The following is a 20,183-nucleotide window of genomic DNA, read 5'->3' on the forward strand; positions in this document are numbered from 1 at the left end:
GAGCAAATTTGTATTTGAAAAAAAATAATAAATGGTCTGAATCAATTTATATAGATGAAGAAGAAGAAGATTTACAAGAAGACACAGAAACACCAACTGGTCAAATTGAAAAAGTGGACAAGTCAAAGGAAGAAGAAATTTATGAACATTTTAGCATACATCCTCTTCATTCAAAAGAAGTTATGGGAGACATTATTGATCTGTTTCAGATGAAGAAAGCAAAAGGAACTCCCGTGAGTGTATGGGAGAAGAGCTTGGAAGCTTGATGTTTTCCTCAGCTGTTTCCTACAGGAAAAGGTGGACGATACGATGAACGCCCAGAACAGATTCCTGCTTCTGAGTATCGGACTACAAGATTATATGCAGAAGATCCAAGATTTCGTCAAAGTATTCCTTATTTGTTCCATCTTTTATTTGAAAGCGACTTGTCTGCATTATCTTATGCAGTAAATCACATTTTAAAAAGTGGAGTACATTTACAAAATGTGTCTGCTAAGTATTTTATGGAGAAAGTGCAGTACCGAGATGATCATTTGGAAACACAACTGATCAATCTGATGGCTTGTCAGCGTGGGACAAATGAATATTGGTACCGACGCCATGGTGAATTAAAAGGCATGTTACGGAATTTAGGAACTCCTACATGGTTTCTAACCCTAAGCTGTGCCGAGTACGCTTGGGATGATTTACTGGATTTTCTACGAGAGGCAAATTCAAACATTAAAAACATTGAATACAAGACAGCAGGAGAACTGTGCTCATTGGATCCAGTTAATGTTTGCAGATATTTCAATCATAGATTTGAGGCTATGATGTCCTTCATCTGCAATAAAAAAAATCCACCTCTTGGAGAAGTAGTGGATTTCTTTTGGAGAAAAGAGTACCAGGCAAGAGGTGCTCCTCATATTCATATGCTGTTGTGGATCAAGGATGCCCCAAAGTTTGTAACAGATACTGATGAAGCAGTGTTATCTTTCATTGAAGAATATGCAACATGTGCTATACCGAAAAGCACAGAAGAAAAAAAGTTAAAAGAACAAGTTTTACGTTTCCAAAGTCATCGGTGTGGAAAATACTGTCGACGGAAGTACAAGACCAAAGATAAATTCTACACAAAGTGTCGATTTGGATTTCCTAGACCTGTTCTTTCAAAAGGAAGAGTCAACAGTTTTATGTCAGCTGTGCGACATACTATAACCAGAAAATCTCCCAAAAATACCTACAACCTAAAAAGAAAAGAAGAGTCAAAATTTATAAATGACTTCAACCCAGTCATTTTATCCATGTGGAATGCTAACATGGATATTTAGTATGTGGCAGACAATTCTATTGCTGTTGCTCGGTATGTGACATCTTACATCACTAAATCTGAGAAAACAGAATTGAAGGAAATGTGGGAAGAGATTTCTCACGAGAAGACTGTCAGTAAGAAGCTGTACAGTTTCAGTTTAAAGATGTTATCGCATCGAGAAATTGGATCCTACGAATGCTCAGATAGGTTATCATCTGCAAGTCTTTACTCGAAATCCAGAAGAATAATTTGGGTAAGCTTAGGCCTTGCAGGAATGAGAAATCGGGTACTGAAATATGTTGGAGAAATTGAATATTTGGCCGAGAATGACCCAGAAAGTACAGATATTTTGAAATCAAACATGTTGGACACATATTAACCAAAGAGAAGTCATCATCTTGAGAACATGTGTCTCTATGAAGTGCTGCAGAACTACATTTTTTTACGGAAAGCCACAGAAGACATCAACAATGGAAAATATAAAGTCATTGGTGAGGAAGGATGTTTGGTGAAGCAAACAAAAGGAAGTTTGATAAATCACAGGAAGCTCAGTTGCGAAACTACTGACAAAAAGGAATTTTACTACTTGGCTCTTTTACAGCTGTTTAAACCATGGCGTTCAGAGGACGAACTACTGGGAGAATTTCAGAGCTATGAAGATTCCTTTAATGCTAGCAAAGACAGCATAGAATGCAGTACTTTCACAACTTATGTCCAAATGTTAAATGAAGAAAATGAACAGGAAGCAAAAATTGCAGCTGAAGTAGCTAGAGACAGTTCTCAAGACAGCCAAAGTTCAGGAACACTTAGTCAAGATCCCCTAGGACAACCAATCATAGAAAATGAAGCTGCAGTAGCCATGACTGAAGTAGAAACGGCTATGAATCAAGCACAGGAAGATTCAATCGACTTACTAAATCTGGAACAACAACTGAATGAAGAACAAAAAGAAATTTATGAAGAAGTCACCAAAAAAATTGATCGTGGATTACTACATGAAAAGAAAGAGTGCTCATGCACATCATTTGAACCAATCAGGATGTATGTGAGTGGACAAGCTGGAACTGGTAAAAGTTTCTTAATAAAAGTCATCAGAAGCTACCTACAGCAAAAAACAGCTTCAAATTTGTCTTGTGTGGTAACTGCTCCAACTGGGTTAGCAGCCTATAACATAAAAGGAATTACCTTATATCGCTTGCTAATGTTACCAGTGGAGCATGAGAACAAAATAGAATACCACAAGCTAACTGGAGAAGCATGCCTCGAAGTTTCAAGAGTGTTGAAGAAGATGCAAGTTCTCATTATTGATGAGGTGAGCATTGTTTCAAATTTAATGCTTGCCTTTGTGCATTTAAGAATGCAACAAATTCTTAAGAGAGACTATGACGTGTTATTTGGAGGTAAACATGTCATAGTTTTTGGAGATCTTTTACAGCTCACTCCAGTTAAAGGACAACCAGTGTTTAATACTGTGACACATGAAGACACGAAGAAGTCATTAGGAAGCATTGGTAATGCGAATATTTGGTCGTTCTTTGAGTACAAAGAACTCACTACCAATATGAGACAAGCAAACGATCAAGAATATGGAAGTATTCTGAAAGATATCAGAATTGGACTACTCACAGAAGTTGGCAAAAAAGCATTACAGAGTCGGTTGCTACATAATTTATTTCCAAATGAAGAAATAGTTGCAGAGAAAATATACCAGAACATTGCAGAAAAAAATACCGTAATCTGCTTAATGCCAACACTACGTGAGTGCGTAATATTCAATGAGGAACTTTTGAAATTGGAAAAGGAAGAGATTAAGAAAATGGAAGCAGAGGACAAAATTCAGCATGAAAGAATAACTTTTACATTAACAGGCAAACTGAAAAATAAATTGGATTCACTAGAGAAGAACATTTCCAAAACAGCTGGATTAGAAAAAAATCTATATGTTGCATGAATTGTCGAGTGATTTTAAGGAGAAATTTGGATGTAGAAAAAGGTTTAGTTAATGGAGCTATGGGAAGAGTTGTGGGTTTTATTAATTATCAGAAAAAAGAAGGAATTGAATGTTTAAAAATAAAATGTGATCAGATAGAAGAAGTTAAAGACATTTGTCGTTGTTCAGTTCGTTTCATGCTTGTGAAAGACTTATATGTGCGTAGGAAGCAATTTCCGTTTTCTCTAGCATATGCTGTAACTATTCACAAGTCTCAAGGATTGACTGTAGATAGTGCTTTTGTAAACATTGGTTCTACTGTGTTCAAACAAGGTATGGCATATGTTGCTTTGTCACGAGTAAAAACATTATCTGGTTTATTTATGATAGACTTTGATAACTCAAAAGTTAGTGCTGATACAAACTGTGTAAAGGAGTATAATAGATTAAGAAGAACCTATGCTCCTCATTTAGGTCAGTATCCTGTGATTGAAAAACATGTTGTTTGTTGGAAAAGGAGATTTGAGAATATCTGGAATGTGGATGAACAGAACAAAAAAAAAAGGACAGTGATGAGATAGCAAGGAAAAAGAAAAAGAACAGTGTTGAAGAGGTTGTTGGTTGCCATTTTGAAAATAGCTCTGGTGTCAACTGATATGCAAATGTAGTGCTGAATGTTGTATTTTATCTTGAAAAGTTGCTAGAACAGATAATAGTAAATCATGGAAAAAGATTGTGTTCTCTGCTGAGTCTCCTTTTTGAGAAGCTGAGTACTGATAAAACTGAAATAGAAAGTGCTTCTGATGTTAGAAATCTTTTAGATGTATGTTGTGGTTCTACACAGTTTAAAGAAAATGTCCAGCAAGATGCACAGGAATTCTTAATATATATTTTGAGTGTACTAGAAGATGAAGGAGTAGAAGTAGAAAACTTATTTGGTGTCTCTTACAAATGGGAACATTGCTGTGAAAACTGTATGAACACATGTAGTAGTAATGTTGATTCAGAAAGGTTCCTATTTATACCATTACCACAAAGTAAATCAGTGACTTTTAGTAAATTAGTTAAAGATGCCAATCACAACATGGAATGTTCTGAATGTAAATCAGACATGTTTTCCACATTATTTTTACATAAATATGGTCAGTATGTAATTTTAATGATGTAACGTTGTAGAGCTGATGGTTCAAAATTGGGTACTTTAATAAAGAAGTTTACAGGACAACAATTATCAATTTCTGGAAAAACTTTTGTTACAGTTGCAATAATTTTTCATGAAGGACCTACTGTAACTTCTGGGCATTACACAGTTTATCTTAAATGTGAAAAAGGCTGGACACTGTGTAATGATTCCCAACTGATTTTCAAGCAACGTTTGCCTTATGATTTACCCAATTCTTATTTAATTTTTCTGAAACCTAAATTTTGAAAACTAAAAACTGCATCTGAACAAAGCATTTTTTGTATTTTTAAAGGATTATAATTGAAGATATCACCTAAAAAGGATTTTAAAATTACTATTTGGCCTAAAGGAAAAGTAATAGAAACAATTGTGGACTCCTTTGACAGAAATTATTTTGGCATGTGTGCTTTTGCGACAAGGTTTAAAGACGGTTTGTCTAGAAAATTTGTATTCATCTAGAGAAGTACTTGTAATATATATGTAATATTTCTAACAAGGTATATTTTAGTGAGGAAAGTTTTAGGGCTTTTTTTAAGCAATCTTTCAGATTGTTTTTTTTTTGCCCGCTGTTAAATGATGAATACAATTGTTTTCACTATTTAAAGTGAAAAATTAAAAATTCTGAGAACAGCAAAAAAAGGGCAAAAAATTGCTTTGTAAAATATGTAAAAACATGTAATGCTTTTTGTAATGTATGATTGAATATTAATACTTTTTTTCTTTTTTTGCAGAACTGGAAAGAAAAAAAAAAAAAATTCTGTTCCCTTGCAAAATACTCTTAAATTTTTTTTTTCTAAAAAATTTATTTTTTTTAAAAAATAAGTGAAAAATATTAGTATTACTCAAAATTTTTGGGGTTAAGTTTATAAGTGGCTCTTAAAGTTAATGGAGGGAAACAGGAAGAGAAAAACATCTATGGCCTACTGCACTCATGGGCATCAAATTTTCTCTGAATGAGATCAAGACTGGTCTCACACACAGAAATAAGTTTACCGCAATCAGTGCAGCGTGTGGACAACCTCGCAAAACAAGATGGTCCAAAACGAGGTGTGGAAGAAGGCAAAGGCACCACTGCAGAAGAAGTGCTCGGCTGAGCTGCCGAAGATGTGCTCGGCTGAGCTGCTGCAGATGTCGTCGGTTGAGCAGGTGGAGGGTTTGCTCCAGAAGCTCGACGAAAAGTCACTGGATGCATTTTGTCAACATGCCTCAACATGGTGTGAATGCTAAAAGAATATTTCTTGTTAGGATTCCCACGTGACAAGACTTTTTGACAAAGTACACATGTAACTTTAGGTGCATTTACCTTTTTTTGTCCCTCTGGAAAAGTGAAAAACTGCCATATGAAGCTGTCTTTCTGCTTCCTGCTCCTCTGCCTCTCAAGAGTGTCCTGGTCACTGTCTGAAGATGGTTGCTGTTCAGCCATTGTCTCTCAACAACAGAATAGCTCCTTCTCCAAAGGAATCATAACTAATGATGAGGGGAGTAGGTGTGGTTTGGGAAGAATCTGGAACTGAAAGAACTTCAAACCAATCGAAAGTGATGATTCTTGATCACATGACCTGCCATGAGGGGATTGGGTGTGGTGTTGAAACAATCAGAAACTGAAAGTAATGATAACCAATAAGAAGTGTTGTTTTATTATGCATATACCCGAGGTGCGCGCACTGCGCAAGCTCCGAGCGCGCACCTCGTGATTACTTATGCGCGAACGCGTAGGTGCGCATGTGCATACGTCATATGCGCGTACGTAGCGCGCATACGTTGAACACGCGTATACGCGACCGTTATTGCGCGTAATTTAAGCGTATGCGGAAGTAAACCGCGGGGAGCGCGTAGGACGCACGCACGCATGCGTACGTACGTATGCATACGTACTGGGTGCGCGCTCCCAGCGCGCACTATGACGTATATATGCGTACGTAAATAACGTACGACGGTATTCATAAAAAACTTACGAAATTGTACTAGGAGCGCGCTCAGAGCGCGCACCCCAAGAATTTATATTAAAAAAAAAGTGGAGAAAAATTAATTGCAAAAATTAAAAAAACTGTTCAACTTTATCCTAATTGAAATTTTTTAAAAAAAGCAAAAACAAATAAAAAGATACAGATAATATATAAATGAATACATAGGAATTTTATTTTTATTATAATTAAATAATTCGAAAATTAGCATTTAAAAAACCGTACAAATTCACTGAAAAAACCAAAGGTTTCACACACGTTATAGTTAGGAATTAGCATTTAAAAAACCTTGCAAATTCACTGAAAAAACCATAGGTTTCACACATGTTATAGTTAGCTGGACATTTCACTCGTGAAAAACCAATAAAATTCCCCCGTTATAGTTAGTTCAGCTAACTATAACTCGCGCCCCCGCAATGGACTGCTGATGACATCACATATTACATCACTCATGACATGGTCAGTGACATCACTCATGACATCACTGATGACATCTCAAATGACATCACTGATGACATCATCCTTGTGACAGAGTGGCAGACCTCCTCTCACCCTAATATAACCTTTGATACAAACATTCAAAAATAGAGACTAAAATTTTCAAAAAAATGGACATACCATTACCAGTTACAACAACCTCTTCAGTAATTCTAAGATCCACATACACATCCACTCATTCACCAACAGTCCTGTACAGTCACTCATACATGTACTCACTCATCATATGTACTCATACACCTATACATCCTGTTACACAATGCCTCACATCCACAGAGTTACTGACACACATAGTCACTCATGAAAATAAAGAAACAAACATACATTTACTTGCATATACAGTTATACACACACCACCACACTTACTTCTACGGGAACTTACACATACTTAGTCTTTTAAACAATCACTTATAGAAACACATACTTATTCATACAGGAACTCTTTCAATCTCTCACTCTCACATATACTCAGTTATATACACCAATAGTCACATATACTAGTTTAAAACATATGTAGTTACTCATAGAGACACTATTGAGACAGTCATTCACTCATTAACACACCCATGCACACACTCATCCACCCATACAGTCCTGCAGACATGCTGTCTTCAACACATACAGTGAGTCACTCATTCATGCACCTATGCAGTACGTAATACCCCCCACCGAACCATACACACACTCACACTGATACTAAAAAAAACAACTAATAACCTATATAAACACCCATGTAGCTACTCACCAACCCATGCAGCCACTTATACACAAAGTGAGAGACTGATACAGATATTTACATATTTAAACATTACTCACTAAGCCATGTATTCACTAAGATACACTTAATCAGTCAGTTATACAATCAATTTTTCAAAAACAAATCATCCATTTAGACACTTATATACCCATTTATTCTTCCATCGACCTTGAGATATACATATATAAAACATATTTAATTTTCTGAAAAACACACATTCACTGGATGATGTCATCAGTGATGTCATTTGAGATGTCATCAGTGATGTCATGAGTGATGTCACTGACCATGTCATGAGTGATGTAATATGTGACGTCATCAGCAGTGCATTGCGGGGGGCGCGAGTTATAGTTAGCTGAACTAACTATAACGGGGGAATTTCATTGGTTTTTCACGAGTGAAATGTCCAGCTAACTATAACATGTGTGAAACCTATGGTTTTTTCAGTGAATATATATATATATATATATATATATATATATATATATATATATATATATTCACTGAAAAAAACATAGGTTTTAGGGGTGTTATAGTTAGCTGGACATTTCACTTGAACAAAACCATTGAAAATCCTCCGATATAGTTAGTTGTACTAACTACATCTTGCGCGCCCGCAATCCACTGCTGATGATGTCATATATTACATCATTCATGACATGGTCACTGACATCACTGATGACATCTCAAATGACATCACTGATCATATCACTGATGACATCATACACATGACAATCAGATATACCTCATCATACACTAGTATAACCTTTCATCACTCACTGTAAAATACAGAGTGCCAGATTTAAAACCATTGACACACCAATACAAGTTTCTAAACACCCACTCAGTGATTCCTAGATCTATACACACATCTAATCACTTACCTATAGATTCACTCATACATGCTGTCAATGATCAATATAACACTATCAAATATACTTATACACCTATATCGACATTACACACCAGCACACACCCTAATCACTTATGAAGTCAATCTACTCACTTATGCAAACAATGGATCATACTTACTTTTACTTAGCTATCCACTTATAAAAACACCACTTCATCTAATCATATAGATAATAACTCATACTTCGTGTGTTATAAAATCACTTTTACAAGTATACAGTTATCCATACAGTCACTCATACAATCACTGAGTCTGATGTACACTTATTTATATACAACAACTGACACATACACTGGCTTTTATTTTTCTAGTTTGTTGGACATGTACCATTGAGATATATATTTGCTCATCACCACACCCATAAAGATATTCACTCACCCAACCAACTGTTATAACATGTAGTTTTAACTTCATATACCTACTGAATCATCTATTCACACATCTTTGGGCTGCCACACACCCTCCACCGAACCACACATACATTCACTCTCCCATACAAATACTCAGTTAACTAATCAATAACTAATATAGACTTTCACGTAGCTAGTAACCAACTGGTGCAGCAGCTTACACAACAACTGACAAAATGATACAGATATTCACACAGTTTAGTCACTATCCAATATATTTAGTTAGGCACTATAAATTAGTCAATGCAAATTGCTATATATATATATAATACATATTTAAATAACGAACCAAACCACATTCACTGGATGATGTCATCAGTGATGTCATCAGTGATGTCATTTGAGATGTCATCAGTGATGTCAATGACCATGTCATGAATGATGTAATATGTGACATCATCAGCAGTGGATTGCGGGCGCATGAGATGTAGTTAGTACAACTAACTATATCGGAGGAATTTCAAAGGTTTTGTTCGAGTGAAATGTCCAGCTAACTATAACACCCCTAAAACCTATGGTTTTTTCAGTGAATTTCAAAGGTTTTTTAAATGCTAATTCCTAACTATATCAGGCCTGAAACCTATGGTTTTTTCAGTGAATATATATATATATATATAAATATACATCCAAAACCACACAGTTGCCCATGAGGAGGAGGCCTCACAAGCTGTTAACTTCTCCCGATGAAGAGGGGCAGTGAGTTGAGGCAGGCATACAATACTGAAATTTAACGGCCAAACGCGCTTTGGGCTTGCGCCTTTGGTCACTGGCCACACGAAGGATGACAAACACGAAGGATGCAGTCCTTAATTTTATTTCAAATAAGCCCCGCCCACCTGCCTGCGGGCATGCTGGTATAAGTAGTCCTGCAATATCAAAACACAGTTGGTCTTCGTGTTGCTTCCCCATTCTTAAAAAATTATTAAATCACCCCAGTGGGTTTTGCAAAGTAGTCTGTATCTCTTCCCATGCCAATAATTCACCTCGATATGGAACACCAGCTCGTCACAAGCATTCCGGTACTCCGGCGCTCCGGATACGCCGTTAAGCGGCGGGCCCCCTCCACGACCGAGCAGGCCCCGAAACCGGTCCTAGGATGCTTAGTTCCAGTCCAGGGAGGACCTGGCTTGGCAGTTCAGGCTGCACTGTTCCCATGAGGCACAGGGTCAAGACTGATTTGCATATGGCTGGGTTCAAACTGGAATGGCATGGTGAGCAAAAAAACGATGGATTTAGGCCCAGATCTTTGTACTGGGGCGAATGTATGACATTGTTCTGCCTTCTGTCCATCAACTGTTGTTTTTGCATTTGTCACCCCGAGTGGGACGGGTATGCTCAGACGTGAATCCCGTGCTCTCATGCCACTGGAATCAAGCTATCCTGGCTGAAGAGGGGTGAAACCCCGAAACTGGTCCTAGGATGCTTGTTTCCAGTCCAGGGAGGACCTGGCTTGGCAGTTCAGGCTGGACTGTTCCCATGAGGCACAGGGTCAAAACTGATTTGCATATGGCTGGGTTCAAACTGGAATGGCATGGTGAGCAAAAAAACTATAGATTTAGGCCCAGATCTCTGTACTGGGGTGAATGTATGACATTGTTCTGCGCTCTGTCCATCAACTGTTGTTTTTGCGCTCAAATCCAAAACTACACAGTTGCCCATGAGGAATAGGCCTCACAAGCTGTTAACTTCTCCAGATAAAGAGGGGCAGTGAGATGAGGCAGGCATACAATGCTGAAATTCAACGGCCAAACGCGTTTCGGGCTCTCGCCCTTGGTCACTGGCCACACGAAGGATGCCCCTCTTCATTGGTAGAAGTTAACAGCTTGTGAGGCCTTTTCCTCATGGGCAACTGTGTGGTTTTGGATTTGAGCGGCCTGCTCGGTCGCGGGGGGCCCACCGCGTAATGGTGGATCCGGAGCGCCGGAGGACCGGAATGCTTGTGACGAGCTGGTGCTCCACATTTTGACTTCTTAAATCCTCTTCTATTTCATAAAAAAATTCTGACATGCAGACTGAAACATGCACTTTGAATACCAGCAGCAGACTCCCCTGGTGAGCAGTAGCTTTACTACAGTAATCTAATGAGCAACTAGAGTGCTAACATTCAGAATTTATGGCAAATGTGTGACACATCTGAATGTTTTCTTGATGGAACCAAAGTAAAAAACTGAAAGTGTTTCCTACTGAGGAGACTGCAGTAAATGAGGAAATTAGGAAACTTCATAACAAATAAATCTCCCAAGATGGCCACCAGAGACAAAAGAGCCCAAATGTAGCCCACATATCACCCAGATGTAGCCTAAGTATAACCCAATGACAGAATGTCCCAGAGTGTTCTAACGAACAACTAGAGCGCTAACAGTCTTACTTATGACAAAAGTATGGCACACCTGAAGCCATTTCGATTGGAATAAAGTGGTAGCACTTAAAACATTTAATTTACAAAGGAACAAAATGAGGGGGTTCATTTTGCCGTAGAAATTATGATTAGTGCTGCAGAAAGAAAAATATTAGGGCATATTTTGACTTTTCAAATCCTCTTTTATTTCATAAACAAATTCTGACATGCAGACTGAAACATGCACTTTGAATACCAGCAGCAGACTTCCCTGGTGAGCAGTAGCTTTACTACAATGATCTAATGAGCAACTAGAGTGCTAACATTCAGAATTTATGGCAAATGTGTGACACATCTGAATACCTTCTTGATGGAACCAAAGTAAAAAACTGAAAGTGTTTCCTACTGAGGAGACTGCAGTAAATGAGGAAATTAGGAAACTTCATAACAAATAAATCTCCCAAGATGGCCACCAGAGACAAAAGAGCCCAAATGTAGCCCAAATATAACCCAGATGTAGCCTAAGTATAGCCCAATGACAGAATGTCCCAGAGTGTTCTAACGAACAACTAGAGCGCTAACAGTCTTACTTATGACAAAAGTATGGCACACCTGAAGCCATCTTGATTGGAATAAAGTGGTAGCACTTAAAACATTTAATTTACAAAGGAACAAAATGAGGGGGTTCATTTTGCCGTAGAAATTATGATTAGTGCTGCAGAAAGAAAAATTGGGGCACATTTTGGCTTTTCAAATCCTCTTTTATTTCATAAAAAAATTCTGACATGCAGACTGAAACATGCACTTTTAATACCAGCAGCAGACTTCCCTGGTGAGCAGTAGCTTTACTACAGTGATCCAATGAGCAACTAGAGTGCTAACATTCAGAATTTATGGCAAATGTGTGACACATCTGAATGCCTTCTTGATGGAACCAAAGTAAAAAACTGAAAGTGTTTCCTACTGAGGAGACTGCAGTAAATGAGGAAATTAGGAAACTTCATAACAAATAAATCTCCCAAGATGGCCACCAGAGACAAAAGAGACCAAATGTAGCCGAAATATCACCCATATGTAGCCCAAGTATAGCCCAATGACAGAATGTCCCAAAGTTTTCTTAAGAACAACTAGAGCGCTTACTGTCTTACTTATGACAAAAGTATGGCACACCTGAAGCCATCTTGATTGGAATAAACTGGTAACACATAAAACATTTAATTTAAAAAGGAACACAATGAGGGGGTTCATTTTGCCATAGAAATTATGATTAGTGCTGAAGAAAGAAAAATTAGGGCACATTTTGAGTGACTTGTCAAATCCTCTTCTATTTCATTTAAAAATTCTGATATGCAGACTGAAACATGCACTTTTAATACCAGCAGCAGACGTCCGTGGTGAGCAGTAGCTTTACTACAGTGATCTAATGAGCAACTAGAGTGCTAACATTCAGAATTTATGGCAAATGTGTGACATATCTGAATACCTTCTTGATGGCATTAAAGTAAAAAACTGAAAGCATTTCCTACTGAGGAGACTGCAGTGAATGAGGAAATTAGGAAACTTCATAACAAATAAATCTCCCAAGATGGGCACCAGAGATAAAAGAGCCCAAATGTAGCCCAAATATCACCCAGATGTAGCCCAGATGCAGCCCAATCACAGAAGTGTGCAAAACACTTATTTTTTGTGTATTTGCTGTTTCATATAGTGCAAACTTGTCAGGTATTGGAGTGCTTTACATGAGCATTGGATACAACACACAAGTTCAAATTCATTTTGGTTGTAGACATGGGGAGATTAAGTGATTTGACCAGAATCACAGAATGTTGAGCTGAAGCAGAAACTCCAACCTGGTTCCCTAGTTGCAAAGTCTGCAGCTCTGGAAGTAACACCACATCTTCTCCCCTAAGTGCAACATTTAATCAAGTGGTCAGCTGGATAAAAAAACATAAAGATTACAAATAATTTAAAAGTTCTTTGTCGCTATTTGAAAACTCAGAAAATATGTCCTCATTTTAGTTTTTTAGAGCACTAAACATAATTTTGATGCAAATAAGACCCACTCATATATGTAATTTCTAAAGGAAATGCTCTAGGTATTACAGTTTTGATTACATCAAGATGACGTCAGGCGTTCCACACTTTTGTAATAAATATAGAATGTTAGCAATCTAGTTGTTCATTAGGATACTGTTGAGAGGCAGAGGCCAGGGGCACGGACTCTGAAAATTGAAGGCAGGTAGGAGAGTGCAGAGGCAACAATTTGACCACACTGGGCAGGCAGGAAGGGCCGTGGCAGCACAACAGGCTATGGAGGGCAGTGGAAAGGGGGGCTGGGGCAACACACCAACAATACAGGACTGGCAAGAGAGGCTGTGGCAATATAATAGACCATTGTGGGCAGAAGGAAGAGGCAGTGGAACTACAACCATACATGCCAACAGACCCGTTTCAGCCAGGAAACGTCCAATGTTTTTAAGCTCAAATGGGCTTTATTTGATCTGTCTCCTGTCTACAATCTCCTCTTTTTCAATGTAACTCAAAGGGGAAAATCAATACCCCAGTTTTATTTCAAAATCTCCCTCTTACCAAGTTCAAAATGTTCGCAAGTATGATACATTGAATCATGGTAGGCAGGAGGAATTGGGGTAGGGACATGGACTCGGATACCAGAGGACAGGAGGGACATGGAGAGGTGCACCAAACTGACCCTACAGGGCAGGCATCAGGGTTTGCAGCAGCACAATACACCACACAGGGCATGTGGGACGGGAGTGCAGCACAACAATCCATAGAAAGCAATAGGGAGGGGACAGGACCATGCACATGGACAACAGAGAACAATGGGGGAAGAGGCAATGGTAGCTAGCTGACCATAATGGACGGACAGGAGAGAAAGCTGCAGCATAACAGACCCTAAAGGGCAGGAGGGATGGATCAGGGGCATTACAATGGAACAGACAAGCCAGGAGGGAGGGAATAGGGGTCTGCACATGGAAACAGAGGGCTGGGGGCAAGGGGGCAGGGCAGGAGCAGCAAGATGACCATGGAGGTCAGCCAGGATGGGCACTAGAAACAAGACACACCATGGAGAGCAACAGTGAGACTATGATGGCATACACACAGACCATGGAGGGAAGGTGGGAGGGGGTCAGGGGCAGCTAGCTGACCACAAAGGGAAGGTGGGAGGGGCCATGGCAGCACAGAAGACCATGCATGGCAAGCGGGAGGGTTAGTGGCAGCACAATGGCTATGATGGGCAAGAAGGAGGGTGCATTGGCATGCACAAAGGACCATGGAGGATAGAAGGATGGGTCAGGACCTGGGCACAGACAAGAGAGTTCAGGGGAAGGGGCCTCACAACAGACCGCATGGGGCAGGCAGGAGGAGAAGTTGCAGCACAACAGACCAGGGAGGGCAGAAGGGTGTGGCAGTAAAATGGACCATGGAGGACAGGAGGAAGGGGATAGGGGCATGGCATGTGAACAGGCAGGGTGGAGGTGGCAGGGACAGGTTACAGTCATCTGACAATGCTAGGCAGGTGGGAGGGGAGTGGCAGCGCAACAGAACACTCAGAGTAGATAGGAGTGGCAGGTCCAAGGAACATGGTGGGCAAAAAGGATGGAGCAGGGGCATGCACAAAGACATCAGAGGGCAGGGGGAAGGAGAATAGGGGCAGCAAGCTAAGCACAGAGGCTAAGCAGGAGGTCAATGATGGGCCATAGAATTGGGCAATGGAAGGCAGGAGGCGTGGACTGGTACATCATGCTAAATGGAGGGCAGTGGCAGCACATCAGACCATGCATGGCAGGAGGGAGGAGGCTAGTCCATGGATTCAGACAACAGAGGATAGGGCGGAGGTGGATGGGGCAGCAAGCTAACTGTTCAGAGAAGGTGGGTATTAGGAACTTTATTGTTTTTAAAATGTGTGTCTGTGCGAACTACTTAAAATATGAACAAGTATGCAGCATAATCTCACTTTTATTCAGGAAGAAGAGGATGTTTGTGACTGTGACTCTGGGCTCACTGGGCAGAAACACCCCCTGACCCTCCACCCCCATCGCAAAATGTAATGCCCGTGAAAATGGTAGTTGGACGCAGTGTTATATAGAACATACTCCTGAGAGCACGATTGAAAATGAATACTAGATATAGTATATGGTATAAACTATGCACCAAAAAGAGTGATATAAGATGAACCGGGCATGAAATGTAATATGCAATACATTGTGCGCAATGACAGATTCATTGGAGAACACGAGATAGCACAGGCACTAGCTGGTGGAATACAGCACAGAGGTGTGTGGCACTTGGCGGGCACTGGTGGGTGTAACACAGCATTGGGCTCAGCCAGGAGCACGCTGTGACTCTCAAGTGAGGTTCTTTTCCTTTCCAGTGAGTAAAATAAAAAGTATTACACATCCGGCGGTGGATGTGTGTTTTATTAACCGTGAGGGGGGTTTCTTGCATAGTTTGGTCGAATTTTCGTCGAATCCCCTATGAATGGCTTGGTGTGCGTGTGTATTAAATGTGCCCGTCAATAGCTACCCATGTTTGTATAAATAAACAACAAGGGTGTCTTCTTGGAGAGTACCCACCGGCGGGGGCGCCGGGATTAGGCACGGTAGGGCGTCAGACACGTCAGAGCTTCACTAGCAGTGTAAATACATTCCACGTGGATTCATTGTATGCATAGTCGCCTTTTAATGAATATCACGCAAATCGTCATGGTGATAGGTACATACGGTTTGTCCAGCATGTCCTAGGTGTTTCTATAAATATATATATTTTTTTAAATAATAAAAAACAATAGCCGGCCCGGGGGATTGGGTCCCCAGGGCCATAAGTGGCCTGAGGAGGGGGGCAACGCAGCCCCCATCCTAAAGAATAAAAAAAAAAAAAGGCCATGACCCGGGGGTTGGGGTCCCCGGGGCTGATTAAGGCCTTGGGAGGGGGGCCACGCGGCCCCCTTCCAAATTTATTTTTATCAACAAAAAAAATTAGCGTGCAGGCCCTGGGGGATGGGGTCCCCAGGGCCAATAAATTAGAAAAAGAAGGGGGGCCAGACAGCCCTCCTTCTTAAAAAAATAAAATAAATAAAAAACCGGCATCGCGCCGGAGGCCACGCCCCCTCCTTGAAGCACTCTGCAAACGTGCCCCCTGGCCAGTTGTAAGTTGGTGAATTAATTCCCCTTCAATACTGAGGGTCCCTGAGGGCCAACTAGCAGGTATCTCCAGTATGCGCCAGGGAGCTGCATTGCAGACAGGTGTTCTGAGGCCACGCCCCTTTTTACAACTCTATGCAACGCAGCTCTGTGGCGCTTACTGGAGGTACCTAGTGGGCTAGTTTGACCCTAGGGACCCTTAGGATTCAAGGGGACTTAATCTCTCAACTTAGAACGGCCACAGGGCGCGTTTACACAGTGGTGAAGGGAAGGGACGGGGCCTGAGGTGACGTGTGCAAACACGCCGTGTGGCGCGTTTTAAGTTGGGGAAATAATTCCCTTCCAATCCTGAGGCACCCTGGGGGCCAACTAGCCCACCAGGTGCTTCCAGTAAGCGCCACTGCTCTGTGTTGCAGAGAGGTGGTGCAGGTCGTGCCCCTTTCTACATCTCTCTGCAACGCAGCTCTGTGGCGCTGACTGGAGGTACCTAGTGGTCTAGTTGGACCCTAGGGATCCTCAGGATTTAAGGGGACTTAATCTCCCAACTTAAAACGGCCACAGGGCGTGTTTACACAGTGGGGAAGGGAGGGGACGGGGCCTGAGGTGACGTGTGCAAACACACCCTGTGGCACGTTTTAAGAGGTAGTTTTAATCCCCTGCCCTATTATATACTAGGGGCTTACAGAGGAGGTCATGCTAATCACAGGAGGACCCCAACGCATATTGTTCCCTAGTGTATGTAGGTGTTTTCACTGTATTCTGAGTGTCTTTTAACATAGCACTGGCTCTAGGACTGGTTAGTCAGACTCAGTTACCACCAGTATCCGTCTGAAAAAGTTGAGGGTACAGGATGATTTTGCAACAAGGCTTCTTTCTGCTCTTCTGTTCGTTCTTTCTGCACGTTATCCTTCTTCCTGCACTTTTCTTCGTCTTTGAGGACTTCTGTTGCTTCTTTCTGCATTTCTTTTTTTTCTTTCTGTGTCGGTTTTTTCTTCTTTCTTCACATGTCCTCTCTCTGTAGGCATAGTTAGAAATTAGCATTTAAAAAACCTTTGCAATTCACTGAAAAAACCATAGGTTTGAGGCACGTTACAGTTAGGAATTAGCATTTAAAAAACCTTAGAAATTCACTGAAAAAACCATAGGTTTCAGGGGCGTTATAGTTAGCTGGACTTTTCACTCGTACAAAACCATTGAAATTCCCCCGTTATAGTTAGTTGAGCTAACTATAACTTGCGCGCCCGCAATGCACTGCTGATGACGTCACATATTATATCACTCATGACATGGTTAGTGACATCACTCATGACATCACTGATGACATCTCAAATGACATCTCTGATGACATCACTGATGATATCATCCTTGTGATAGAGTGGCAGACCTCCTCTCCCCCAATATAATCTTTGATACACACATTCAAAAATAGAAACTAAAATTTTCAAAACAATGGACATACCAATACCAGTTACAACAACCTATTCAGTAATTCTAAGATCCACATACACATCCACTCATTCACCAACAGTCCTATACAGTCACTCATACATGTACTCACTCATCATATGTACTCATACACCTATACATCCTGTTACACAACGGCACTCATCCATAGAGTTACTCACACACATAGTCACTCATGCTAATAAAGAATCAAACATCCATTTACTTGCATATACAGATATACACACACCACCACACTTACTTCTACAGAAACGTACACATACTTAGTCTTTTAAACAATCACTTATAGAAACACATACTTATTCATACAGGAATTCTTCCAATCTCTCACTCTCACATATACTCACTTATATACACTGTTAGACCTGGCACCATTGGCGTGAGTCTCCCTTCCTTTTTTCGCTGTGTCTCCTCTGTTTTTGCTGGTTATAGATGCTCTGGGCGCTGTGCCGCTGCCATTCAGTGCCACAGCGCGAATGTTCCCTTTGTAAAGATGACATATGAATTGGTACATCCATGATTGGCTTATTCAGTTTACCTGTTAGTCCCTAGTAGCGTGGCCGGTGTGTGCCCAGGGCTGGTAAACCGAATGCTGCTGGTGGGCCTGCAGCACTGGTTTGTGCCACCCACAGGAGCAGCTTGTAAAGTGTGTCTCAGACCTGCCACTGCAGTGTCTGCGTGCAGTCCAGAACTGCCATCTTGACTGTGGAGTGCTCCCGCTTCCCAGCCCCTAAAACCTTCCCTTGGCATCATGTAAGCCCCCCTTATGATAGGGCGCATTGTATGTGTAAGGTAGGACATGCCCTGTTGTATGTAGCATGTCCTAGTAGTGAATTACACCCAATTTCGTTTTTCACTACTGTAAGGCTACCTGTTCTCCATAGGCCAGAATGGGAGGTCTGGGCTATTACATCCTATAGTCCTAACTGACCCACAGAACATGGTAGAAAAACGAATCTAGTATGCCTGAGCTCAGAATATTAAAATACATCTTTTAGTGAAGGTTATTTTTATATCCTGTGTTTGAAACTACCACTTTTAGAGTATAGGTACTTTCTTGCCTAAGCCTTCCAGTTGCTCTGCTATTATGTGTATTGGCTGTCTGGTTTTGGAGGGACAGGGCAGGCTGAGTCAGACCTGGGTTGAATAGAGCGATCTGCCTAGGTGTGAGGGGAGGGGTAGCTCCTGCACTTGAATAGGGCTGTGCCTGGCAAGGTGAAAGCTGGCTCCACCTCCCACTGTGCGTCTGAGGCAGACCCCCTCTTTCTGAAAGGAAGGATGCAGCCTGATCAACAAAGTGCTCCAGGGCTGGGCAAAACTGGTTCTGGCTGGGTTCAGAGGCTTGGGACCCCTAAGAACAAAGACTTTGGGGGTATAAATATTTGTGCACAAACCCCTACAATTTGTATTGCTCCTGGATAACAAGAAGAACCTCTGTCCGTGTGGCTACAGGAATCTGCAGGAGAAGGACTGTCCTTGTGCCTTGTGTGCTGTTTCTGGGACTGGCCTGCAGCTGTTACTACTGGACTTCAAGAAGAGGAAAAGAACTTTGATTGGACTTTTATTTTTACGCTACAGCAATCACCCAAGGGCTAGGAGAGAGCTAGCCTCCTGCTGGAGTCTCAGGCACATCAGACTCCACCATCAGCCTCCTGTTTCCTCCCAGCGAGGATTACTATCTGCAGGTGAGGCTCCTGTGTGTTCCAGGGCCTCTAGTTCTACTGCTGAGAAGAGAGCGCTGGAAATCGTCGCTAACCTCCGTTAGCGAGCCGCCGCAGCTGGTGAGCGTGAGAAAAATCGCCGCTCCGCTGTCGCCGAGTGCTTGCTAACCCCGAAGATCGTCGCAGCACCTGTCTGTGGGCCTGAAAACGCCCGCTATCCAAAGATCATCGCATCACCGGCTTAGCGTGAGGAAGTTTGTCGCTTTGTCCTGCCCACAACCCAGCGCATCATCCTCCCTCGCGGTAAGGATTCAACGCATCGCTGGTTAGCGTGAGGAAATTTCTCGCTACAGCTCCTTAGCGACATTTTTGTTGCTTTGCTCCAGGAACCAGATACTTTGTGAGTAAAAGGGTCGCAGAGACCCCTGCCTTGAGCTAAACATCATTTTGTGCATCCTGAACTATTTTTCCTTGCAGCATTTCTAAAGTAATTATATGTTTATAGTATTGTGGATTTTTACTGTTATTGGTCTTGTGATTAAGTCTATATAAAAATACCTATTTTTCATAACTACTTGAGTGGTGTCCATTTGTAGTGTTCCTCATTAT

Source organism: Triturus cristatus, chromosome 5_1 (assembly GCF_964204655.1).
Source record: "Triturus cristatus chromosome 5_1, aTriCri1.1, whole genome shotgun sequence".
Lineage (NCBI taxonomy): Eukaryota > Metazoa > Chordata > Amphibia > Caudata > Salamandridae > Triturus > Triturus cristatus.